Source organism: Rattus norvegicus, chromosome 19 (assembly GCF_021556685.1).
Source record: "Rattus norvegicus strain SHRSP/BbbUtx chromosome 19, alternate assembly SHRSP_T2T, whole genome shotgun sequence".
Taxonomy (NCBI): Eukaryota; Metazoa; Chordata; class Mammalia; order Rodentia; family Muridae; genus Rattus; species Rattus norvegicus.
This window is the reverse complement of record NC_141552.1, coordinates 66,748,464-66,772,784: the sequence shown is the minus strand read 5'-3', so window position 1 is coordinate 66,772,784 and position 24,321 is coordinate 66,748,464. Positions and strand designations below refer to the sequence as shown.

Genomic DNA, 24,321 nt, shown 5'->3' with positions numbered 1-24,321 from the left:
TCGAACACCACATCCTCGCCCACCACCGCACTGGTCTCTCTCCCCGTGTAGTGTGTGGGATTGCCTGGGTGGGTGGGTGCCCCTGTGGGGGTGCCTCTTAGGAGGCCACGGCGCGTGGGTGACTGCTGCGGTGGTGGGTGTGGCTGTGAGAGCGTGCAAAGGTCTGTGTGACCACCGGTGTGTGAGAGTGTGTGTCGCTCCCCCTCCTGCCTCCTGCTAAGGTGACTCCTGCGAGAGTCTGTGTGTGAGTGAGTGTGTGAGTGTGTGAGTGAGTGTGTGTGTGATTGAGTGTGTGTGTGACTGAGTGTATGTGTGTGTGTGTGTGTGTGTGTTTGTGAGCTGTCCTTAGGTTCCGTGCCTGCTTATGCGCCCTAGGGGGCCTGTCTACCTGTTCGGTCCGGCTTTCTTACCCCGGTGAGTTCATGCCTGGCGCGCGTGTCTGCCTGCGTGGGTCTTGCCTCTGCGCGCCCGCGTATGTGTGCCCCTATAAAGGGGTGGCACGCACGTGTGTGTGTGTGTGTGTTTGTATGTTTGTGTGTGTGTATACTTGTGTGAATGCCCGCACTTGGGAGGGAGGGCAAGGGCAGTGGGGCCTGGCTCTTGGGCCAGCCTCTCCGCTGGGTGGGCGTGGCTAGTGTGTGTGTGTGTGTGTGTGTGTGTGTGTGTGTGTGTCCCGGGTGGGATTGGATGCCAGCCATCACCAAATGTTCAGTTGACTTCCCGCTCCCAGGCTGAGGGCCCCTGTCCTGGGCACAGGGAGGACGGTGGGTCCCGGGTGGGTCGGGATTCCAGGAGCTGCTGGAAGCTCCGCCCTCGGCCCCCTCGAGGGCAAGAGGAAATCCCGGGTGGGTGGGTCAGGGCGCTGTTGTACTGAGCCTGTGGAAGGAAGAGTCTCTCTGTCGGGGAGGGGACGAGAGGAGGAGAGGAGGAGAGGAGGAGAGACCTCTGCGCATCCTGCGTGGGGAAAGGCTGGCACTCACAGGCTGGGCCCGTGTTCCATCCAGGGCGGGCTGAGGAGGGCTGGGGAGGCTGTAGGCCACGCGAGGCAGGCAGGCAGGCAGGCAGCCCCCGGGCTGGGGCGTGCGGATGGGGCTCGGGCAGGGGTGAGGGGCGCGCGGAAGGCAGGACGCGACGACTTTCTTAGGTGTGGGCTCTCTGTCGTCTGGGCTCTGGGCTCTGGGCTCTGGGCTCTGGGCTCTGGGCTGGGGACTCGGGACTCGGGACTCGGGACTCGGGACCCGGGGGCTTGGGGCTTGCTGGCTGTCTGACGTGCCACCGGTGGGGGTGGGCCGGGCGGGCCTGGCGGGCGGCTGAGCGGGCGCAGCAGGCTCTTGGGGCTTGTTGGCGAGAGCCGCCCTCGTCTACTGCCATACCACCCTGAACGCGCCCGATCTCGTCTGATCTCGGAAGCTAAGCAGGGTCGGGCCTGGTTAGTACTTGGATGGGAGACCGCCTGGGAATACCGGGTGCTGTAGGCTTTTTGGACTCCCTTTTGGCCGCGGCGGGGGACCAGTCTCAGGCCAGGCCATCCCCACCCACATGCATCCCACACCCCACAGGCCACAGCCCAGGCCCCGGGGAGAGCCCACCCTCGCCCTCTCAGATGCCTGGCATATGCACGGTGGCTCCAGACAGAGTGGGCGCCCCGACACCCACCACCCTGGAGGCAGCAAGACAGGAGGTGAGAGAGCCTCTCTCCATTTGCCTCGAGCCCAGGCTGGCCTCGAACACCACATCCTCGCCCACCACCGCACTGGTCTCTCTCCCCGTGTAGTGTGTGGGATTGCCTGGGTGGGTGGGTGCCCCTGTGGGGGTGCCTCTTAGGAGGCCACGGCGCGTGGGTGACTGCTGCGGTGGTGGGTGTGGCTGTGAGAGCGTGCAAAGGTCTGTGTGACCACCGGTGTGTGAGAGTGTGTGTCGCTCCCCCTCCTGCCTCCTGCTAAGGTGACTCCTGCGAGAGTCTGTGTGTGAGTGAGTGTGTGAGTGTGTGAGTGAGTGTGTGTGTGATTGAGTGTGTGTGTGACTGAGTGTATGTGTGTGTGTGTGTGTGTGTGTTTGTGAGCTGTCCTTAGGTTCCGTGCCTGCTTATGCGCCCTAGGGGGCCTGTCTACCTGTTCGGTCCGGCTTTCTTACCCCGGTGAGTTCATGCCTGGCGCGCGTGTCTGCCTGCGTGGGTCTTGCCTCTGCGCGCCCGCGTATGTGTGCCCCTATAAAGGGGTGGCACGCACGTGTGTGTGTGTGTGTTTGTATGTTTGTGTGTGTGTATACTTGTGTGAATGCCCGCACTTGGGAGGGAGGGCAAGGGCAGTGGGGCCTGGCTCTTGGGCCAGCCTCTCCGCTGGGTGGGCGTGGCTAGTGTGTGTGTGTGTGTGTGTGTGTGTGTGTGTGTGTGTGTCCCGGGTGGGATTGGATGCCAGCCATCACCAAATGTTCAGTTGACTTCCCGCTCCCAGGCTGAGGGCCCCTGTCCTGGGCACAGGGAGGACGGTGGGTCCCGGGTGGGTCGGGATTCCAGGAGCTGCTGGAAGCTCCGCCCTCGGCCCCCTCGAGGGCAAGAGGAAATCCCGGGTGGGTGGGTCAGGGCGCTGTTGTACTGAGCCTGTGGAAGGAAGAGTCTCTCTGTCGGGGAGGGGACGAGAGGAGGAGAGGAGGAGAGGAGGAGAGACCTCTGCGCATCCTGCGTGGGGAAAGGCTGGCACTCACAGGCTGGGCCCGTGTTCCATCCAGGGCGGGCTGAGGAGGGCTGGGGAGGCTGTAGGCCACGCGAGGCAGGCAGGCAGGCAGGCAGCCCCCGGGCTGGGGCGTGCGGATGGGGCTCGGGCAGGGGTGAGGGGCGCGCGGAAGGCAGGACGCGACGACTTTCTTAGGTGTGGGCTCTCTGTCGTCTGGGCTCTGGGCTCTGGGCTCTGGGCTCTGGGCTCTGGGCTGGGGACTCGGGACTCGGGACTCGGGACTCGGGACCCGGGGGCTTGGGGCTTGCTGGCTGTCTGACGTGCCACCGGTGGGGGTGGGCCGGGCGGGCCTGGCGGGCGGCTGAGCGGGCGCAGCAGGCTCTTGGGGCTTGTTGGCGAGAGCCGCCCTCGTCTACGGCCATACCACCCTGAACGCGCCCGATCTCGTCTGATCTCGGAAGCTAAGCAGGGTCGGGCCTGGTTAGTACTTGGATGGGAGACCGCCTGGGAATACCGGGTGCTGTAGGCTTTTTGGACTCCCTTTTGGCCGCGGCGGGGGACCAGTCTCAGGCCAGGCCATCCCCACCCACATGCATCCCACAGCCCACAGGCCACAGCCCAGGCCCCGGGGAGAGCCCACCCTCGCCCTCTCAGATGCCTGGCATATGCACGGTGGCTCCAGACAGAGTGGGCGCCCCGACACCCACCACCCTGGAGGCAGCAAGACAGGAGGTGAGAGAGCCTCTCTCCATTTGCAGCGAGCCCAGGCTGGCCTCGAACACCACATCCTCGCCCACCACCGCACTGGTCTCTCTCCCCGTGTAGTGTGTGGGATTGCCTGGGTGGGTGGGTGCCCCTGTGGGGGTGCCTCTTAGGAGGCCACGGCGCGTGGGTGACTGCTGCGGTGGTGGGTGTGGCTGTGAGAGCGTGCAAAGGTCTGTGTGACCACCGGTGTGTGAGAGTGTGTGTCGCTCCCCCTCCTGCCTCCTGCTAAGGTGACTCCTGCGAGAGTCTGTGTGTGAGTGAGTGTGTGAGTGTGTGAGTGAGTGTGTGTGTGATTGAGTGTGTGTGTGACTGAGTGTATGTGTGTGTGTGTGTGTGTGTGTTTGTGAGCTGTCCTTAGGTTCCGTGCCTGCTTATGCGCCCTAGGGGGCCTGTCTACCTGTTCGGTCCGGCTTTCTTACCCCGGTGAGTTCATGCCTGGCGCGCGTGTCTGCCTGCGTGGGTCTTGCCTCTGCGCGCCCGCGTATGTGTGCCCCTATAAAGGGGTGGCACGCACGTGTGTGTGTGTGTGTGTTTGTATGTTTGTGTGTGTGTATACTTGTGTGAATGCCCGCACTTGGGAGGGAGGGCAAGGGCAGTGGGGCCTGGCTCTTGGGCCAGCCTCTCCGCTGGGTGGGCGTGGCTAGTGTGTGTGTGTGTGTGTGTGTGTGTGTGTGTGTGTCCCGGGTGGGATTGGATGCCAGCCATCACCAAATGTTCAGTTGACTTCCCGCTCCCAGGCTGAGGGCCCCTGTCCTGGGCACAGGGAGGACGGTGGGTCCCGGGTGGGTCGGGATTCCAGGAGCTGCTGGAAGCTCCGCCCTCGGCCCCCTCGAGGGCAAGAGGAAATCCCGGGTGGGTGGGTCAGGGCGCTGTTGTACTGAGCCTGTGGAAGGAAGAGTCTCTCTGTCGGGGAGGGGACGAGAGGAGGAGAGGAGGAGAGGAGGAGAGACCTCTGCGCATCCTGCGTGGGGAAAGGCTGGCACTCACAGGCTGGGCCCGTGTTCCATCCAGGGCGGGCTGAGGAGGGCTGGGGAGGCTGTAGGCCACGCGAGGCAGGCAGGCAGGCAGGCAGCCCCCGGGCTGGGGCGTGCGGATGGGGCTCGGGCAGGGGTGAGGGGCGCGCGGAAGGCAGGACGCGACGACTTTCTTAGGTGTGGGCTCTCTGTCGTCTGGGCTCTGGGCTCTGGGCTCTGGGCTCTGGGCTCTGGGCTGGGGACTCGGGACTCGGGACTCGGGACTCGGGACCCGGGGGCTTGGGGCTTGCTGGCTGTCTGACGTGCCACCGGTGGGGGTGGGCCGGGCGGGCCTGGCGGGCGGCTGAGCGAGCGCAGCAGGCTCTTGGGGCTTGTTGGCGAGAGCCGCCCTCGTCTACGGCCATACCACCCTGAACGCGCCCGATCTCGTCTGATCTCGGAAGCTAAGCAGGGTCGGGCCTGGTTAGTACTTGGATGGGAGACCGCCTGGGAATACCGGGTGCTGTAGGCTTTTTGGACTCCCTTTTGGCCGCGGCGGGGGACCAGTCTCAGGCCAGGCCATCCCCACCCACATGCATCCCACACCCCACAGGCCACAGCCCAGGCCCCGGGGAGAGCCCACCCTCGCCCTCTCAGATGCCTGGCATATGCACGGTGGCTCCAGACAGAGTGGGCGCCCCGACACCCACCACCCTGGAGGCAGCAAGACAGGAGGTGAGAGAGCCTCTCTCCATTTGCAGCGAGCCCAGGCTGGCCTCGAACACCACATCCTCGCCCACCACCGCACTGGTCTCTCTCCCCGTGTAGTGTGTGGGATTGCCTGGGTGGGTGGGTGCCCCTGTGGGGGTGCCTCTTAGGAGGCCACGGCGCGTGGGTGACTGCTGCGGTGGTGGGTGTGGCTGTGAGAGCGTGCAAAGGTCTGTGTGACCACCGGTGTGTGAGAGTGTGTGTCGCTCCCCCTCCTGCCTCCTGCTAAGGTGACTCCTGCGAGAGTCTGTGTGTGAGTGAGTGTGTGAGTGTGTGAGTGAGTGTGTGTGTGATTGAGTGTGTGTGTGACTGAGTGTATGTGTGTGTGTGTGTGTGTGTGTTTGTGAGCTGTCCTTAGGTTCCGTGCCTGCTTATGCGCCCTAGGGGGCCTGTCTACCTGTTCGGTCCGGCTTTCTTACCCCGGTGAGTTCATGCCTGGCGCGCGTGTCTGCCTGCGTGGGTCTTGCCTCTGCGCGCCCGCGTATGTGTGCCCCTATAAAGGGGTGGCACGCACGTGTGTGTGTGTGTGTGTTTGTATGTTTGTGTGTGTGTATACTTGTGTGAATGCCCGCACTTGGGAGGGAGGGCAAGGGCAGTGGGGCCTGGCTCTTGGGCCAGCCTCTCCGCTGGGTGGGCGTGGCTAGTGTGTGTGTGTGTGTGTGTGTGTGTGTGTGTGTGTGTCCCGGGTGGGATTGGATGCCAGCCATCACCAAATGTTCAGTTGACTTCCCGCTCCCAGGCTGAGGGCCCCTGTCCTGGGCACAGGGAGGACGGTGGGTCCCGGGTGGGTCGGGATTCCAGGAGCTGCTGGAAGCTCCGCCCTCGGCCCCCTCGAGGGCAAGAGGAAATCCCGGGTGGGTGGGTCAGGGCGCTGTTGTACTGAGCCTGTGGAAGGAAGAGTCTCTCTGTCGGGGAGGGGACGAGAGGAGGAGAGGAGGAGAGGAGGAGAGACCTCTGCGCATCCTGCGTGGGGAAAGGCTGGCACTCACAGGCTGGGCCCGTGTTCCATCCAGGGCGGGCTGAGGAGGGCTGGGGAGGCTGTAGGCCACGCGAGGCAGGCAGGCAGGCAGGCAGCCCCCGGGCTGGGGCGTGCGGATGGGGCTCGGGCAGGGGTGAGGGGCGCGCGGAAGGCAGGACGCGACGACTTTCTTAGGTGTGGGCTCTCTGTCGTCTGGGCTCTGGGCTCTGGGCTCTGGGCTCTGGGCTCTGGGCTGGGGACTCGGGACTCGGGACTCGGGACTCGGGACCCGGGGGCTTGGGGCTTGCTGGCTGTCTGACGTGCCACCGGTGGGGGTGGGCCGGGCGGGCCTGGCGGGCGGCTGAGCGGGCGCAGCAGGCTCTTGGGGCTTGTTGGCGAGAGCCGCCCTCGTCTACTGCCATACCACCCTGAACGCGCCCGATCTCGTCTGATCTCGGAAGCTAAGCAGGGTCGGGCCTGGTTAGTACTTGGATGGGAGACCGCCTGGGAATACCGGGTGCTGTAGGCTTTTTGGACTCCCTTTTGGCCGCGGCGGGGGACCAGTCTCAGGCCAGGCCATCCCCACCCACATGCATCCCACACCCCACAGGCCACAGCCCAGGCCCCGGGGAGAGCCCACCCTCGCCCTCTCAGATGCCTGGCATATGCACGGTGGCTCCAGACAGAGTGGGCGCCCCGACACCCACCACCCTGGAGGCAGCAAGACAGGAGGTGAGAGAGCCTCTCTCCATTTGCCTCGAGCCCAGGCTGGCCTCGAACACCACATCCTCGCCCACCACCGCACTGGTCTCTCTCCCCGTGTAGTGTGTGGGATTGCCTGGGTGGGTGGGTGCCCCTGTGGGGGTGCCTCTTAGGAGGCCACGGCGCGTGGGTGACTGCTGCGGTGGTGGGTGTGGCTGTGAGAGCGTGCAAAGGTCTGTGTGACCACCGGTGTGTGAGAGTGTGTGTCGCTCCCCCTCCTGCCTCCTGCTAAGGTGACTCCTGCGAGAGTCTGTGTGTGAGTGAGTGTGTGAGTGTGTGAGTGAGTGTGTGTGTGATTGAGTGTGTGTGTGACTGAGTGTATGTGTGTGTGTGTGTGTGTGTGTTTGTGAGCTGTCCTTAGGTTCCGTGCCTGCTTATGCGCCCTAGGGGGCCTGTCTACCTGTTCGGTCCGGCTTTCTTACCCCGGTGAGTTCATGCCTGGCGCGCGTGTCTGCCTGCGTGGGTCTTGCCTCTGCGCGCCCGCGTATGTGTGCCCCTATAAAGGGGTGGCACGCACGTGTGTGTGTGTGTGTTTGTATGTTTGTGTGTGTGTATACTTGTGTGAATGCCCGCACTTGGGAGGGAGGGCAAGGGCAGTGGGGCCTGGCTCTTGGGCCAGCCTCTCCGCTGGGTGGGCGTGGCTAGTGTGTGTGTGTGTGTGTGTGTGTGTGTGTGTGTGTGTCCCGGGTGGGATTGGATGCCAGCCATCACCAAATGTTCAGTTGACTTCCCGCTCCCAGGCTGAGGGCCCCTGTCCTGGGCACAGGGAGGACGGTGGGTCCCGGGTGGGTCGGGATTCCAGGAGCTGCTGGAAGCTCCGCCCTCGGCCCCCTCGAGGGCAAGAGGAAATCCCGGGTGGGTGGGTCAGGGCGCTGTTGTACTGAGCCTGTGGAAGGAAGAGTCTCTCTGTCGGGGAGGGGACGAGAGGAGGAGAGGAGGAGAGGAGGAGAGACCTCTGCGCATCCTGCGTGGGGAAAGGCTGGCACTCACAGGCTGGGCCCGTGTTCCATCCAGGGCGGGCTGAGGAGGGCTGGGGAGGCTGTAGGCCACGCGAGGCAGGCAGGCAGGCAGGCAGCCCCCGGGCTGGGGCGTGCGGATGGGGCTCGGGCAGGGGTGAGGGGCGCGCGGAAGGCAGGACGCGACGACTTTCTTAGGTGTGGGCTCTCTGTCGTCTGGGCTCTGGGCTCTGGGCTCTGGGCTCTGGGCTCTGGGCTGGGGACTCGGGACTCGGGACTCGGGACTCGGGACCCGGGGGCTTGGGGCTTGCTGGCTGTCTGACGTGCCACCGGTGGGGGTGGGCCGGGCGGGCCTGGCGGGCGGCTGAGCGGGCGCAGCAGGCTCTTGGGGCTTGTTGGCGAGAGCCGCCCTCGTCTACGGCCATACCACCCTGAACGCGCCCGATCTCGTCTGATCTCGGAAGCTAAGCAGGGTCGGGCCTGGTTAGTACTTGGATGGGAGACCGCCTGGGAATACCGGGTGCTGTAGGCTTTTTGGACTCCCTTTTGGCCGCGGCGGGGGACCAGTCTCAGGCCAGGCCATCCCCACCCACATGCATCCCACAGCCCACAGGCCACAGCCCAGGCCCCGGGGAGAGCCCACCCTCGCCCTCTCAGATGCCTGGCATATGCACGGTGGCTCCAGACAGAGTGGGCGCCCCGACACCCACCACCCTGGAGGCAGCAAGACAGGAGGTGAGAGAGCCTCTCTCCATTTGCAGCGAGCCCAGGCTGGCCTCGAACACCACATCCTCGCCCACCACCGCACTGGTCTCTCTCCCCGTGTAGTGTGTGGGATTGCCTGGGTGGGTGGGTGCCCCTGTGGGGGTGCCTCTTAGGAGGCCACGGCGCGTGGGTGACTGCTGCGGTGGTGGGTGTGGCTGTGAGAGCGTGCAAAGGTCTGTGTGACCACCGGTGTGTGAGAGTGTGTGTCGCTCCCCCTCCTGCCTCCTGCTAAGGTGACTCCTGCGAGAGTCTGTGTGTGAGTGAGTGTGTGAGTGTGTGAGTGAGTGTGTGTGTGATTGAGTGTGTGTGTGACTGAGTGTATGTGTGTGTGTGTGTGTGTGTGTTTGTGAGCTGTCCTTAGGTTCCGTGCCTGCTTATGCGCCCTAGGGGGCCTGTCTACCTGTTCGGTCCGGCTTTCTTACCCCGGTGAGTTCATGCCTGGCGCGCGTGTCTGCCTGCGTGGGTCTTGCCTCTGCGCGCCCGCGTATGTGTGCCCCTATAAAGGGGTGGCACGCACGTGTGTGTGTGTGTGTGTTTGTATGTTTGTGTGTGTGTATACTTGTGTGAATGCCCGCACTTGGGAGGGAGGGCAAGGGCAGTGGGGCCTGGCTCTTGGGCCAGCCTCTCCGCTGGGTGGGCGTGGCTAGTGTGTGTGTGTGTGTGTGTGTGTGTGTGTGTGTGTCCCGGGTGGGATTGGATGCCAGCCATCACCAAATGTTCAGTTGACTTCCCGCTCCCAGGCTGAGGGCCCCTGTCCTGGGCACAGGGAGGACGGTGGGTCCCGGGTGGGTCGGGATTCCAGGAGCTGCTGGAAGCTCCGCCCTCGGCCCCCTCGAGGGCAAGAGGAAATCCCGGGTGGGTGGGTCAGGGCGCTGTTGTACTGAGCCTGTGGAAGGAAGAGTCTCTCTGTCGGGGAGGGGACGAGAGGAGGAGAGGAGGAGAGGAGGAGAGACCTCTGCGCATCCTGCGTGGGGAAAGGCTGGCACTCACAGGCTGGGCCCGTGTTCCATCCAGGGCGGGCTGAGGAGGGCTGGGGAGGCTGTAGGCCACGCGAGGCAGGCAGGCAGGCAGGCAGCCCCCGGGCTGGGGCGTGCGGATGGGGCTCGGGCAGGGGTGAGGGGCGCGCGGAAGGCAGGACGCGACGACTTTCTTAGGTGTGGGCTCTCTGTCGTCTGGGCTCTGGGCTCTGGGCTCTGGGCTCTGGGCTCTGGGCTGGGGACTCGGGACTCGGGACTCGGGACTCGGGACCCGGGGGCTTGGGGCTTGCTGGCTGTCTGACGTGCCACCGGTGGGGGTGGGCCGGGCGGGCCTGGCGGGCGGCTGAGCGGGCGCAGCAGGCTCTTGGGGCTTGTTGGCGAGAGCCGCCCTCGTCTACTGCCATACCACCCTGAACGCGCCCGATCTCGTCTGATCTCGGAAGCTAAGCAGGGTCGGGCCTGGTTAGTACTTGGATGGGAGACCCCCTGGGAATACCGGGTGCTGTAGGCTTTTTGGACTCCCTTTTGGCCGCGGCGGGGGACCAGTCTCAGGCCAGGCCATCCCCACCCACATGCATCCCACACCCCACAGGCCACAGCCCAGGCCCCGGGGAGAGCCCACCCTCGCCCTCTCAGATGCCTGGCATATGCACGGTGGCTCCAGACAGAGTGGGCGCCCCGACACCCACCACCCTGGAGGCAGCAAGACAGGAGGTGAGAGAGCCTCTCTCCATTTGCCTCGAGCCCAGGCTGGCCTCGAACACCACATCCTCGCCCACCACCGCACTGGTCTCTCTCCCCGTGTAGTGTGTGGGATTGCCTGGGTGGGTGGGTGCCCCTGTGGGGGTGCCTCTTAGGAGGCCACGGCGCGTGGGTGACTGCTGCGGTGGTGGGTGTGGCTGTGAGAGCGTGCAAAGGTCTGTGTGACCACCGGTGTGTGAGAGTGTGTGTCGCTCCCCCTCCTGCCTCCTGCTAAGGTGACTCCTGCGAGAGTCTGTGTGTGAGTGAGTGTGTGAGTGTGTGAGTGAGTGTGTGTGTGATTGAGTGTGTGTGTGACTGAGTGTATGTGTGTGTGTGTGTGTGTGTGTTTGTGAGCTGTCCTTAGGTTCCGTGCCTGCTTATGCGCCCTAGGGGGCCTGTCTACCTGTTCGGTCCGGCTTTCTTACCCCGGTGAGTTCATGCCTGGCGCGCGTGTCTGCCTGCGTGGGTCTTGCCTCTGCGCGCCCGCGTATGTGTGCCCCTATAAAGGGGTGGCACGCACGTGTGTGTGTGTGTGTTTGTATGTTTGTGTGTGTGTATACTTGTGTGAATGCCCGCACTTGGGAGGGAGGGCAAGGGCAGTGGGGCCTGGCTCTTGGGCCAGCCTCTCCGCTGGGTGGGCGTGGCTAGTGTGTGTGTGTGTGTGTGTGTGTGTGTGTGTGTGTGTCCCGGGTGGGATTGGATGCCAGCCATCACCAAATGTTCAGTTGACTTCCCGCTCCCAGGCTGAGGGCCCCTGTCCTGGGCACAGGGAGGACGGTGGGTCCCGGGTGGGTCGGGATTCCAGGAGCTGCTGGAAGCTCCGCCCTCGGCCCCCTCGAGGGCAAGAGGAAATCCCGGGTGGGTGGGTCAGGGCGCTGTTGTACTGAGCCTGTGGAAGGAAGAGTCTCTCTGTCGGGGAGGGGACGAGAGGAGGAGAGGAGGAGAGGAGGAGAGACCTCTGCGCATCCTGCGTGGGGAAAGGCTGGCACTCACAGGCTGGGCCCGTGTTCCATCCAGGGCGGGCTGAGGAGGGCTGGGGAGGCTGTAGGCCACGCGAGGCAGGCAGGCAGGCAGGCAGCCCCCGGGCTGGGGCGTGCGGATGGGGCTCGGGCAGGGGTGAGGGGCGCGCGGAAGGCAGGACGCGACGACTTTCTTAGGTGTGGGCTCTCTGTCGTCTGGGCTCTGGGCTCTGGGCTCTGGGCTCTGGGCTCTGGGCTGGGGACTCGGGACTCGGGACTCGGGACTCGGGACCCGGGGGCTTGGGGCTTGCTGGCTGTCTGACGTGCCACCGGTGGGGGTGGGCCGGGCGGGCCTGGCGGGCGGCTGAGCGGGCGCAGCAGGCTCTTGGGGCTTGTTGGCGAGAGCCGCCCTCGTCTACGGCCATACCACCCTGAACGCGCCCGATCTCGTCTGATCTCGGAAGCTAAGCAGGGTCGGGCCTGGTTAGTACTTGGATGGGAGACCGCCTGGGAATACCGGGTGCTGTAGGCTTTTTGGACTCCCTTTTGGCCGCGGCGGGGGACCAGTCTCAGGCCAGGCCATCCCCACCCACATGCATCCCACAGCCCACAGGCCACAGCCCAGGCCCCGGGGAGAGCCCACCCTCGCCCTCTCAGATGCCTGGCATATGCACGGTGGCTCCAGACAGAGTGGGCGCCCCGACACCCACCACCCTGGAGGCAGCAAGACAGGAGGTGAGAGAGCCTCTCTCCATTTGCAGCGAGCCCAGGCTGGCCTCGAACACCACATCCTCGCCCACCACCGCACTGGTCTCTCTCCCCGTGTAGTGTGTGGGATTGCCTGGGTGGGTGGGTGCCCCTGTGGGGGTGCCTCTTAGGAGGCCACGGCGCGTGGGTGACTGCTGCGGTGGTGGGTGTGGCTGTGAGAGCGTGCAAAGGTCTGTGTGACCACCGGTGTGTGAGAGTGTGTGTCGCTCCCCCTCCTGCCTCCTGCTAAGGTGACTCCTGCGAGAGTCTGTGTGTGAGTGAGTGTGTGAGTGTGTGAGTGAGTGTGTGTGTGATTGAGTGTGTGTGTGACTGAGTGTATGTGTGTGTGTGTGTGTGTGTGTTTGTGAGCTGTCCTTAGGTTCCGTGCCTGCTTATGCGCCCTAGGGGGCCTGTCTACCTGTTCGGTCCGGCTTTCTTACCCCGGTGAGTTCATGCCTGGCGCGCGTGTCTGCCTGCGTGGGTCTTGCCTCTGCGCGCCCGCGTATGTGTGCCCCTATAAAGGGGTGGCACGCACGTGTGTGTGTGTGTGTGTTTGTATGTTTGTGTGTGTGTATACTTGTGTGAATGCCCGCACTTGGGAGGGAGGGCAAGGGCAGTGGGGCCTGGCTCTTGGGCCAGCCTCTCCGCTGGGTGGGCGTGGCTAGTGTGTGTGTGTGTGTGTGTGTGTGTGTGTGTGTGTCCCGGGTGGGATTGGATGCCAGCCATCACCAAATGTTCAGTTGACTTCCCGCTCCCAGGCTGAGGGCCCCTGTCCTGGGCACAGGGAGGACGGTGGGTCCCGGGTGGGTCGGGATTCCAGGAGCTGCTGGAAGCTCCGCCCTCGGCCCCCTCGAGGGCAAGAGGAAATCCCGGGTGGGTGGGTCAGGGCGCTGTTGTACTGAGCCTGTGGAAGGAAGAGTCTCTCTGTCGGGGAGGGGACGAGAGGAGGAGAGGAGGAGAGGAGGAGAGACCTCTGCGCATCCTGCGTGGGGAAAGGCTGGCACTCACAGGCTGGGCCCGTGTTCCATCCAGGGCGGGCTGAGGAGGGCTGGGGAGGCTGTAGGCCACGCGAGGCAGGCAGGCAGGCAGGCAGCCCCCGGGCTGGGGCGTGCGGATGGGGCTCGGGCAGGGGTGAGGGGCGCGCGGAAGGCAGGACGCGACGACTTTCTTAGGTGTGGGCTCTCTGTCGTCTGGGCTCTGGGCTCTGGGCTCTGGGCTCTGGGCTCTGGGCTGGGGACTCGGGACTCGGGACTCGGGACTCGGGACCCGGGGGCTTGGGGCTTGCTGGCTGTCTGACGTGCCACCGGTGGGGGTGGGCCGGGCGGGCCTGGCGGGCGGCTGAGCGAGCGCAGCAGGCTCTTGGGGCTTGTTGGCGAGAGCCGCCCTCGTCTACGGCCATACCACCCTGAACGCGCCCGATCTCGTCTGATCTCGGAAGCTAAGCAGGGTCGGGCCTGGTTAGTACTTGGATGGGAGACCGCCTGGGAATACCGGGTGCTGTAGGCTTTTTGGACTCCCTTTTGGCCGCGGCGGGGGACCAGTCTCAGGCCAGGCCATCCCCACCCACATGCATCCCACACCCCACAGGCCACAGCCCAGGCCCCGGGGAGAGCCCACCCTCGCCCTCTCAGATGCCTGGCATATGCACGGTGGCTCCAGACAGAGTGGGCGCCCCGACACCCACCACCCTGGAGGCAGCAAGACAGGAGGTGAGAGAGCCTCTCTCCATTTGCAGCGAGCCCAGGCTGGCCTCGAACACCACATCCTCGCCCACCACCGCACTGGTCTCTCTCCCCGTGTAGTGTGTGGGATTGCCTGGGTGGGTGGGTGCCCCTGTGGGGGTGCCTCTTAGGAGGCCACGGCGCGTGGGTGACTGCTGCGGTGGTGGGTGTGGCTGTGAGAGCGTGCAAAGGTCTGTGTGACCACCGGTGTGTGAGAGTGTGTGTCGCTCCCCCTCCTGCCTCCTGCTAAGGTGACTCCTGCGAGAGTCTGTGTGTGAGTGAGTGTGTGAGTGTGTGAGTGAGTGTGTGTGTGATTGAGTGTGTGTGTGACTGAGTGTATGTGTGTGTGTGTGTGTGTGTGTTTGTGAGCTGTCCTTAGGTTCCGTGCCTGCTTATGCGCCCTAGGGGGCCTGTCTACCTGTTCGGTCCGGCTTTCTTACCCCGGTGAGTTCATGCCTGGCGCGCGTGTCTGCCTGCGTGGGTCTTGCCTCTGCGCGCCCGCGTATGTGTGCCCCTATAAAGGGGTGGCACGCACGTGTGTGTGTGTGTGTGTTTGTATGTTTGTGTGTGTGTATACTTGTGTGAATGCCCGCACTTGGGAGGGAGGGCAAGGGCAGTGGGGCCTGGCTCTTGGGCCAGCCTCTCCGCTGGGTGGGCGTGGCTAGTGTGTGTGTGTGTGTGTGTGTGTGTGTGTGTGTGTCCCGGGTGGGATTGGATGCCAGCCATCACCAAATGTTCAGTTGACTTCCCGCTCCCAGGCTGAGGGCCCCTGTCCTGGGCACAGGGAGGACGGTGGGTCCCGGGTGGGTCGGGATTCCAGGAGCTGCTGGAAGCTCCGCCCTCGGCCCCCTCGAGGGCAAGAGGAAATCCCGGGTGGGTGGGTCAGGGCGCTGTTGTACTGAGCCTGTGGAAGGAAGAGTCTCTCTGTCGGGGAGGGGACGAGAGGAGGAGAGGAGGAGAGGAGGAGAGACCTCTGCGCATCCTGCGTGGGGAAAGGCTGGCACTCACAGGCTGGGCCCGTGTTCCATCCAGGGCGGGCTGAGGAGGGCTGGGGAGGCTGTAGGCCACGCGAGGCAGGCAGGCAGGCAGGCAGCCCCCGGGCTGGGGCGTGCGGATGGGGCTCGGGCAGGGGTGAGGGGCGCGCGGAAGGCAGGACGCGACGACTTTCTTAGGTGTGGGCTCTCTGTCGTCTGGGCTCTGGGCTCTGGGCTCTGGGCTCTGGGCTCTGGGCTGGGGACTCGGGACTCGGGACTCGGGACTCGGGACCCGGGGGCTTGGGGCTTGCTGGCTGTCTGACGTGCCACCGGTGGGGGTGGGCCGGGCGGGCCTGGCGGGCGGCTGAGCGGGCGCAGCAGGCTCTTGGGGCTTGTTGGCGAGAGCCGCCCTCGTCTACGGCCATACCACCCTGAACGCGCCCGATCTCGTCTGATCTCGGAAGCTAAGCAGGGTCGGGCCTGGTTAGTACTTGGATGGGAGACCGCCTGGGAATACCGGGTGCTGTAGGCTTTTTGGACTCCCTTTTGGCCGCGCCGTGGACCAGTCTCAGGCCAGGCCATCCCCACCCACATGCATCCCACAGCCCACCCACCCACATGCATCCCACACCCCACAGGCCACAGCCCAGGCCCCGGGGAGAGCCCACCCTCGCCCTCTCAGATGCCTGGCATATGCACGGTGGCTCCAGACAGAGTGGGCGCCCCGACACCCACCACCCTGGAGGCAGCAAGACAGGAGGTGAGAGAGCCTCTCTCTATTTGCAGCGAGCCCAGGCTGGCCTCGAACACCACATCCTCGCCCACCACCGCACTGGTCTCTCTCCCCGTGTAGTGTGTGGGATTGCCTGGGTGGGTGGGTGCCCCTGTGGGGGTGCCTCTTAGGAGGCCACGGCGCGTGGGTGACTGCTGCGGTGGTGGGTGTGGCTGTGAGAGCGTGCAAAGGTCTGTGTGACCACCGGTGTGTGAGAGTGTGTGTCGCTCCCCCTCCTGCCTCCTGCTAAGGTGACTCCTGCGAGAGTCTGTGTGTGAGTGAGTGTGTGAGTGTGTGAGTGAGTGTGTGTGTGATTGAGTGTGTGTGTGACTGAGTGTATGTGTGTGTGTGTGTGTGTGTGTGTGTGTGTGTTTGTGAGCTGTCCTTAGGTTCCGTGCCTGCTTATGCGCCCTAGAGGGCCTGTCTACCTGTTCGGTCCGGCTTTCTTACCCCGGTGAGTTCATGCCTGGCGCGCGTGTCTGCCTGCGTGGGTCTTGCCTCTGCGCGCCCGCGTATGTGTGCCCCTATAAAGGGGTGGCACGCACGTGTGTGTGTGTGTGTGTTTGTATGTTTGTGTGTTTGTATACTTGTGTGAATGCCCGCACTTGGGAGGGAGGGCAAGGGCAGTGGGGCCTGGCTCTTGGGCCAGCCTCTCCGCTGGGTGGGCGTGGCTAGTGTGTGTGTGTGTGTGTGTGTGTGTGTGTGTGTCCCGGGTGGGATTGGATGCCAGCCATCACCAAATGTTCAGTTGACTTCCCGCTCCCAGGCTGAGGGCCCCTGTCCTGGGCACAGGGAGGACGGTGGGTCCCGGGTGGGTCGGGATTCCAGGAGCTGCTGGAAGCTCCGCCCTCGGCCCCCTCGAGGGCAAGAGGAAATCCCGGGTGGGTGGGTCAGGGCGCTGTTGTACTGAGCCTGTGGAAGGAAGAGTCTCTCTGTCGGGGAGGGGACGAGAGGAGGAGAGGAGGAGAGGAGGAGAGACCTCTGCGCATCCTGCGTGGGGAAAGGCTGGCACTCACAGGCTGGGCCCGTGTTCCATCCAGGGCGGGCTGAGGAGGGCTGGGGAGGCTGTAGGCCACGCGAGGCAGGCAGGCAGGCTGGCAGCCCCCGGGCTGGGGCGTGCGGATGGGGCTCGGGCAGGGGTGAGGGGCGCGCGGAAGGCAGGACGCGACGACTTTCTTAGGTGTGGGCTCTCTGTCGTCTGGGCTCTGGGCTCTGGGCTCTGGGCTCTGGGATGGGGACTCGGGACTCGGGAGCTTGGGGCTTGCTGGCTGTCTGACGTGCCACCGGTGGGGGTGGGCCGGGCGGGCCTGGCGGGCGGCTGAGCGAGCGCAGCAGGCTCTTGGGGCTTGTCGGCGAGGGCCGCCCTCGTCTACGGCCATACCACCCTGAACGCGCCCGATCTCGTCTGATCTCGGAAGCTAAGCAGGGTCGGGCCTGGTTAGTACTTGGATGGGATTCCGCCTGGGAATACCGGGTGCTGTAGGCTTTTTGGACTCCCTTTTGGCCGCGGCGGGGGACCAGTCTCAGGCCAGGCCATCCCCACCCACATGCATCCCACAGCCCACAGGCCACAGCCCAGGCCCCGGGGAGAGCCCACCCTCGCCCTCTCAGATGCCTGGCATATGCACGGTGGCTCCAGACAGAGTGGGCGCCCCGACACCCACCACCCTGGAGGCAGCAAGACAGGAGGTGAGAGAGCCTCTCTCCATTTGCAGCGAGCCCAGGCTGGCCTCGAACACCACATCCTCGCCCACCACCGCACTGGTCTCTCTCCCCGTGTAGTGTGTGGGATTGCCTGGGTGGGTGGGTGCCCCTGTGGGGGTGCCTCTTAGGAGGCCACGGCGCGTGGGTGACTGCTGCGGTGGTGGGTGTGGCTGTGAGAGCGTGCAAAGGTCTGTGTGACCACCGGTGTGTGAGAGTGTGTGTCGCTCCCCCTCCTGCCTCCTGCTAAGGTGACTCCTGCGAGAGTCTGTGTGTGAGTGAGTGTGTGAGTGTGTGAGTGAGTGTGTGTGTGATTGAGTGTGTGTGTGACTGAGTGTATGTGTGTGTGTGTGTGTGTGTGTGTGTGTTTGTGAGCTGTCCTTAGGTTCCGTGCCTGCTTATGCGCCCTAGGGGGCCTGTCTACCTGTTCGGTCCGGCTTTCTTACCCCGGTGAGTTCATGCCTGGCGCGCGTGTCTGCCTGCGTGGGTCTTGCCTCTGCGCGCCCGCGTATGTGTGCCCCTATAAAGGGGTGGCACGCACGTGTGTGTGTGTGTGTGTTTGTATGTTTGTGTGTGTGTATACTTGTGTGAATGCCCGCACTTGGGAGGGAGGGCAAGGGCAGTGGGGCCTGGCTCTTGGGCCAGCCTCTCCGCGGGGTGGGCGTGGCTAGTGTGTGTGTGTGTGTGTGTGTGTGTGTGTGTGTGTGTGTGTGTCCCGGGTGGGATTGGATGCCAGCCATCACCAAATGTTCAGTTGACTTCCCGCTCCCAGGCTGAGGGCCCCTGTCCTGGGCACAGGGAGGACGGTGGGTCCCGGGTGGGTCGGGATTCCAGGAGCTGCTGGAAGCTCCGCCCTCGGCCCCCTCGAGGGCAAGAGGAAATCCCGGGTGGGTGGGTCAGGGCGCTGTTGTACTGAGCCTGTGGAAGGAAGAGTCTCTCTGTCGGGGAGGGGACGAGAGGAGGAGAGGAGGAGAGGAGGAGAGACCTCTGCGCATCCTGCGTGGGGAAAGGCTGGCACTCACAGGCTGGGCCCGTGTTCCATCCAGGGCGGGCTGAGGAGGGCTGGGGAGGCTGTAGGCCACGCGAGGCAGGCAGGCAGGCAGGCAGCCCCCGGGCTGGGGCGTGCGGATGGGGCTCGGGCAGGGGTGAGGGGCGCGCGGAAGGCAGGACGCGACGACTTTCTTAGGTGTGGGCTCTCTGTCGTCTGGGCTCTGGGCTCTGGGCTCTGGGCTCTGGGCTCTGGGCTGGGGACTCGGGACTCGGGACTCCGGACTCGGGACCCGGGGGCTTGGGGCTTGCTGGCTGTCTGACGTGCCACCGGTGGGGGTGGGCCGGGCGGGCCTGGCGGGCGGCTGAGCGAGCGCAGCAGGCTCTTGGGGCTTGTTGGCGAGAGCCGCCCTCGTCTATGGCCATACCACCCTGAACGCGCCCGATCTCGTCTGATCTCGGAAGCTAAGCAGGGTCGGGCCTGGTTAGTACTTGGATGGGAGACCGCCTGGGAATACCGGGTGCTGTAGGCTTTTTGGACTCCCTTTTGGCCGCGCCGTGGACCAGTCTCAGGCCAGGCCATCCCCACCCACATGCATCCCACAGCCCACCCACCCACATGCATCCCACACCCCACAGGCCACAGCCCAGGCCCCGGGGAGAGCCCACCCTCGCCCTCTCAGATGCCTGGCATATGCACGGTGGCTCCAGACAGAGTGGGCGCCCCGACACCCACCACCCTGGAGGCAGCAAGACAGGAGGTGAGAGAGCCTCTCTCTATTTGCAGCGAGCCCAGGCTGGCCTCGAACACCACATCCTCGCCCACCACCGCACTGGTCTCTCTCCCCGTGTAGTGTGTGGGATTGCCTGGGTGGGTGGGTGCCCCTGTGGGGGTGCCTCTTAGGAGGCCACGGCGCGTGGGTGACTGCTGCGGTGGTGGGTGTGGCTGTGAGAGCGTGCAAAGGTCTGTGTGACCACCGGTGTGTGAGAGTGTGTGTCGCTCCCCCTCCTGCCTCCTGCTAAGGTGACTCCTGCGAGAGTCTGTGTGTGAGTGAGTGTGTGAGTGTGTGAGTGAGTGTGTGTGTGATTGAGTGTGTGTGTGACTGAGTGTATGTGTGTGTGTGTGTGTGTGTGTGTGTGTGTGTTTGTGAGCTGTCCTTAGGTTCCGTGCCTGCTTATGCGCCCTAGAGGGCCTGTCTACCTGTTCGGTCCGGCTTTCTTACCCCGGTGAGTTCATGCCTGGCGCGCGTGTCTGCCTGCGTGGGTCTTGCCTCTGCGCGCCCGCGTATGTGTGCCCCTATAAAGGGGTGGCACGCACGTGTGTGTGTGTGTGTGTTTGTATGTTTGTGTGTTTGTATACTTGTGTGAATGCCCGCACTTGGGAGGGAGGGCAAGGGCAGTGGGGCCTGGCTCTTGGGCCAGCCTCTCCGCTGGGTGGGCGTGGCTAGTGTGTGTGTGTGTGTGTGTGTGTGTGTGTGTGTCCCGGGTGGGATTGGATGCCAGCCATCACCAAATGTTCAGTTGACTTCCCGCTCCCAGGCTGAGGGCCCCTGTCCTGGGCACAGGGAGGACGGTGGGTCCCGGGTGGGTCGGGATTCCAGGAGCTGCTGGAAGCTCCGCCCTCGGCCCCCTCGAGGGCAAGAGGAAATCCCGGGTGGGTGGGTCAGGGCGCTGTTGTACTGAGCCTGTGGAAGGAAGAGTCTCTCTGTCGGGGAGGGGACGAGAGGAGGAGAGGAGGAGAGGAGGAGAGACCTCTGCGCATCCTGCGTGGGGAAAGGCTGGCACTCACAGGCTGGGCCCGTGTTCCATCCAGGGCGGGCTGAGGAGGGCTGGGGAGGCTGTAGGCCACGCGAGGCAGGCAGGCAGGCTGGCAGCCCCCGGGCTGGGGCGTGCGGATGGGGCTCGGGCAGGGGTGAGGGGCGCGCGGAAGGCAGGACGCGACGACTTTCTTAGGTGTGGGCTCTCTGTCGTCTGGGCTCTGGGCTCTGGGCTCTGGGCTCTGGGATGGGGACTCGGGACTCGGGAGCTTGGGGCTTGCTGGCTGTCTGACGTGCCACCGGTGGGGGTGGGCCGGGCGGGCCTGGCGGGCGGCTGAGCGAGCGCAGCAGGCTCTTGGGGCTTGTCGGCGAGGGCCGCCCTCGTCTACGGCCATACCACCCTGAACGCGCCCGATCTCGTCTGATCTCGGAAGCTAAGCAGGGTCGGGCCTGGTTAGTACTTGGATGGGAGACCGCCTGGGAATACCGGGTGCTGTAGGCTTTTTGGACTCCCTTTTGGCCGCGGCGGGGGACCAGTCTCAGGCCAGGCCATCCCCACCCACATGCATCCCACAGCCCACAGGCCACAGCCCAGGCCCCGGGGAGAGCCCACCCTCGCCCTCTCAGATGCCTGGCATATGCACGGTGGCTCCAGACAGAGTGGGCGCCCCGACACCCACCACCCTGGAGGCAGCAAGACAGGAGGTGAGAGAGCCTCTCTCCATTTGCAGCGAGCCCAGGCTGGCCTCGAACACCACATCCTCGCCCACCACCGCACTGGTCTCTCTCCCCGTGTAGTGTGTGGGATTGCCTGGGTGGGTGGGTGCCCCTGTGGGGGTGCCTCTTAGGAGGCCACGGCGCGTGGGTGACTGCTGCGGTGGTGGGTGTGGCTGTGAGAGCGTGCAAAGGTCTGTGTGACCACCGGTGTGTGAGAGTGTGTGTCGCTCCCCCTCCTGCCTCCTGCTAAGGTGACTCCTGCGAGAGTCTGTGTGTGAGTGAGTGTGTGAGTGTGTGAGTGAGTGTGTGTGTGATTGAGTGTGTGTGTGACTGAGTGTATGTGTGTGTGTGTGTGTGTGTGTGTGTGTTTGTGAGCTGTCCTTAGGTTCCGTGCCTGCTTATGCGCCCTAGGGGGCCTGTCTACCTGTTCGGTCCGGCTTTCTTACCCCGGTGAGTTCATGCCTGGCGCGCGTGTCTGCCTGCGTGGGTCTTGCCTCTGCGCGCCCGCGTATGTGTGCCCCTATAAAGGGGTGGCACGCACGTGTGTGTGTGTGTGTGTTTGTATGTTTGTGTGTGTGTATACTTGTGTGAATGCCCGCACTTGGGAGGGAGGGCAAGGGCAGTGGGGCCTGGCTCTTGGGCCAGCCTCTCCGCGGGGTGGGCGTGGCTAGTGTGTGTGTGTGTGTGTGTGTGTGTGTGTGTGTGTGTGTGTCCCGGGTGGGATTGGATGCCAGCCATCACCAAATGTTCAGTTGACTTCCCGCTCCCAGGCTGAGGGCCCCTGTCCTGGGCACAGGGAGGACGGTGGGTCCCGGGTGGGTCGGGATTCCAGGAGCTGCTGGAAGCTCCGCCCTCGGCCCCCTCGAGGGCAAGAGGAAATCCCGGGTGGGTGGGTCAGGGCGCTGTTGTACTGAGCCTGTGGAAGGAAGAGTCTCTCTGTCGGGGAGGGGACGAGAGGAGGAGAGGAGGAGAGGAGGAGAGACCTCTGCGCATCCTGCGTGGGGAAAGGCTGGCACTCACAGGCTGGGCCCGTGTTCCATCCAGGGCGGGCTGAGGAGGGCTGGGGAGGCTGTAGGCCACGCGAGGCAGGCAGGCAGGCAGGCAGCCCCCGGGCTGGGGCGTGCGGATGGGGCTCGGGCAGGGGTGAGGGGCGCGCGGAAGGCAGGACGCGACGACTTTCTTAGGTGTGGGCTCTCTGTCGTCTGGGCTCTGGGCTCTGGGCTCTGGGCTCTGGGCTCTGGGCTGGGGACTCGGGACTCGGGACTCCGGACTCGGGACCCGGGGGCTTGGGGCTTGCTGGCTGTCTGACGTGCCACCGGTGGGGGTGGGCCGGGCGGGCCTGGCGGGCGGCTGAGCGAGCGCAGCAGGCTCTTGGGGCTTGTTGGCGAGAGCCGCCCTCGTCTACGGCCATACCACCCTGAACGCGCCCGATCTCGTCTGATCTCGGAAGCTAAGCAGGGTCGGGCCTGGTTAGTACTTGGATGGGAGACCGCCTGGGAATACCGGGTGCTGTAGGCTTTTTGGACTCCCTTTTGGCCGCGCCGTGGACCAGTCTCAGGCCAGGCCATCCCCACCCACATGCATCCCACAGCCCACCCACCCACATGCATCCCACACCCCACAGGCCACAGCCCAGGCCCCGGGGAGAGCCCACCCTCGCCCTCTCAGATGCCTGGCATATGCACGGTGGCTCCAGACAGAGTGGGCGCCCCGACACCCACCACCCTGGAGGCAGCAAGACAGGAGGTGAGAGAGCCTCTCTCTATTTGCAGCGAGCCCAGGCTGGCCTCGAACACCACATCCTCGCCCACCACCGCACTGGTCTCTCTCCCCGTGTAGTGTGTGGGATTGCCTGGGTGGGTGGGTGCCCCTGTGGGGGTGCCTCTTAGGAGGCCACGGCGCGTGGGTGACTGCTGCGGTGGTGGGTGTGGCTGTGAGAGCGTGCAAAGGTCTGTGTGACCACCGGTGTGTGAGAGTGTGTGTCGCTCCCCCTCCTGCCTCCTGCTAAGGTGACTCCTGCGAGAGTCTGTGTGTGAGTGAGTGTGTGAGTGTGTGAGTGAGTGTGTGTGTGATTGAGTGTGTGTGTGACTGAGTGTATGTGTGTGTGTGTGTGTGTGTGTGTGTGTTTGTGAGCTGTCCTTAGGTTCCGTGCCTGCTTATGCGCCCTAGGGGGCCTGTCTACCTGTTCGGTCCGGCTTTCTTACCCCGGTGAGTTCATGCCTGGCGCGCGTGTCTGCCTGCGTGGGTCTTGCCTCTGCGCGCCCGCGTATGTGTGCCCCTATAAAGGGGTGGCACGCACGTGTGTGTGTGTGTGTGTTTGTATGTTTGTGTGTGTGTATACTTGTGTGAATGCCCGCACTTGGGAGGGAGGGCAAGGGCAGTGGGGCCTGGCTCTTGGGCCAGCCTCTCCGCTGGGTGGGCGTGGCTAGTGTGTGTGTGTGTGTGTGTGTGTGTGTGTGTGTCCCGGGTGGGATTGGATGCCAGCCATCACCAAATGTTCAGTTGACTTCCCGCTCCCAGGCTGAGGGCCCCTGTCCTGGGCACAGGGAGGACGGTGGGTCCCGGGTGGGTCGGGATTCCAGGAGCTGCTGGAAGCTCCGCCCTCGGCCCCCTCGAGGGCAAGAGGAAATCCCGGGTGGGTGGGTCAGGGCGCTGTTGTACTGAGCCTGTGGAAGGAAGAGTCTCTCTGTCGGGGAGGGGACGAGAGGAGGAGAGGAGGAGAGGAGGAGAGACCTCTGCGCATCCTGCGTGGGGAAAGGCTGGCACTCACAGGCTGGGCCCGTGTTCCATCCAGGGCGGGCTGAGGAGGGCTGGGGAGGCTGTAGGCCACGCGAGGCAGGCAGGCAGGCTGGCAGCCCCCGGGCTGGGGCGTGCGGATGGGGCTCGGGCAGGGGTGAGGGGCGCGCGGAAGGCAGGACGCGACGACTTTCTTAGGTGTGGGCTCTCTGTCGTCTGGGCTCTGGGCTCTGGGCTCTGGGCTCTGGGCTGGGGACTCGGGACTCGGGAGCTTGGGGCTTGCTGGCTGTCTGACGTGCCACCGGTGGGGGTGGGCCGGGCGGGCCTGGCGGGCGGCTGAGCGAGCGCAGCAGGCTCTTGGGGCTTGTCGGCGAGGGCCGCCCTCGTCTACGGCCATACCACCCTGAACGCGCCCGATCTCGTCTGATCTCGGAAGCTAAGCAGGGTCGGGCCTGGTTAGTACTTGGATGGGAGACCGCCTGGGAATACCGGGTGCTGTAGGCTTTTTGGACTCCCTTTTGGCCGCGGCGGGGGACCAGTCTCAGGCCAGGCCATCCCCACCCACATGCATCCCACAGCCCACAGGCCACAGCCCAGGCCCCGGGGAGAGCCCACCCTCGCCCTCTCAGATGCCTGGCATATGCACGGTGGCTCCAGACAGAGTGGGCGCCCCGACACCCACCACCCTGGAGGCAGCAAGACAGGAGGTGAGAGAGCCTCTCTCCATTTGCAGCGAGCCCAGGCTGGCCTCGAACACCACATCCTCGCCCACCACCGCACTGGTCTCTCTCCCCGTGTAGTGTGTGGGATTGCCTGGGTGGGTGGGTGCCCCTGTGGGGGTGCCTCTTAGGAGGCCACGGCGCGTGGGTGACTGCTGCGGTGGTGGGTGTGGCTGTGAGAGCGTGCAAAGGTCTGTGTGACCACCGGTGTGTG

At 64.9% G+C, this 24,321-nt stretch overlaps 14 non-coding genes across 14 annotated transcripts; all 14 read left to right on the top strand.

Moving 5' to 3' along the window:
* The first annotated feature begins 1,359 nt into the window (after positions 1-1,359).
* Positions 1,360-1,478, top strand: LOC147999538 (5S ribosomal RNA). Its single transcript, XR_015644452.1, has one exon. It is a non-coding gene; the product is annotated as a 5S ribosomal RNA (ribosomal RNA).
* Positions 1,479-3,082: 1,604 nt separating this feature from the next.
* On the top strand, positions 3,083-3,201 carry LOC147999537 (5S ribosomal RNA). Its single transcript, XR_015644365.1, has one exon. It is a non-coding gene; the product is annotated as a 5S ribosomal RNA (ribosomal RNA).
* Positions 3,202-4,803: 1,602 nt separating this feature from the next.
* LOC147999536 (5S ribosomal RNA) lies at positions 4,804-4,922 on the top strand. The gene has a single exon (XR_015644364.1). It is a non-coding gene; the product is annotated as a 5S ribosomal RNA (ribosomal RNA).
* Positions 4,923-6,526: 1,604 nt separating this feature from the next.
* Positions 6,527-6,645, top strand: LOC147999535 (5S ribosomal RNA). The gene has a single exon (XR_015644451.1). It is a non-coding gene; the product is annotated as a 5S ribosomal RNA (ribosomal RNA).
* A 1,602-nt stretch (positions 6,646-8,247) lies between these two features.
* On the top strand, positions 8,248-8,366 carry LOC147999534 (5S ribosomal RNA). Its single transcript, XR_015644363.1, has one exon. It is a non-coding gene; the product is annotated as a 5S ribosomal RNA (ribosomal RNA).
* Positions 8,367-9,968: 1,602 nt separating this feature from the next.
* On the top strand, positions 9,969-10,087 carry LOC147999533 (5S ribosomal RNA). Its single transcript, XR_015644450.1, has one exon. It is a non-coding gene; the product is annotated as a 5S ribosomal RNA (ribosomal RNA).
* A 1,602-nt stretch (positions 10,088-11,689) lies between these two features.
* On the top strand, positions 11,690-11,808 carry LOC147999532 (5S ribosomal RNA). The gene has a single exon (XR_015644362.1). It is a non-coding gene; the product is annotated as a 5S ribosomal RNA (ribosomal RNA).
* A 1,602-nt stretch (positions 11,809-13,410) lies between these two features.
* On the top strand, positions 13,411-13,529 carry LOC147999531 (5S ribosomal RNA). Its single transcript, XR_015644360.1, has one exon. It is a non-coding gene; the product is annotated as a 5S ribosomal RNA (ribosomal RNA).
* Positions 13,530-15,131: 1,602 nt separating this feature from the next.
* LOC147999530 (5S ribosomal RNA) lies at positions 15,132-15,250 on the top strand. The gene has a single exon (XR_015644359.1). It is a non-coding gene; the product is annotated as a 5S ribosomal RNA (ribosomal RNA).
* A 1,607-nt stretch (positions 15,251-16,857) lies between these two features.
* Positions 16,858-16,976, top strand: LOC147999529 (5S ribosomal RNA). Its single transcript, XR_015644445.1, has one exon. It is a non-coding gene; the product is annotated as a 5S ribosomal RNA (ribosomal RNA).
* A 1,616-nt stretch (positions 16,977-18,592) lies between these two features.
* LOC147999528 (5S ribosomal RNA) lies at positions 18,593-18,711 on the top strand. The gene has a single exon (XR_015644441.1). It is a non-coding gene; the product is annotated as a 5S ribosomal RNA (ribosomal RNA).
* A 1,607-nt stretch (positions 18,712-20,318) lies between these two features.
* LOC147999527 (5S ribosomal RNA) lies at positions 20,319-20,437 on the top strand. The gene has a single exon (XR_015644358.1). It is a non-coding gene; the product is annotated as a 5S ribosomal RNA (ribosomal RNA).
* A 1,614-nt stretch (positions 20,438-22,051) lies between these two features.
* On the top strand, positions 22,052-22,170 carry LOC147999526 (5S ribosomal RNA). The gene has a single exon (XR_015644357.1). It is a non-coding gene; the product is annotated as a 5S ribosomal RNA (ribosomal RNA).
* Positions 22,171-23,773: 1,603 nt separating this feature from the next.
* On the top strand, positions 23,774-23,892 carry LOC147999525 (5S ribosomal RNA). The gene has a single exon (XR_015644356.1). It is a non-coding gene; the product is annotated as a 5S ribosomal RNA (ribosomal RNA).
* Positions 23,893-24,321: the final 429 nt, after the last annotated feature.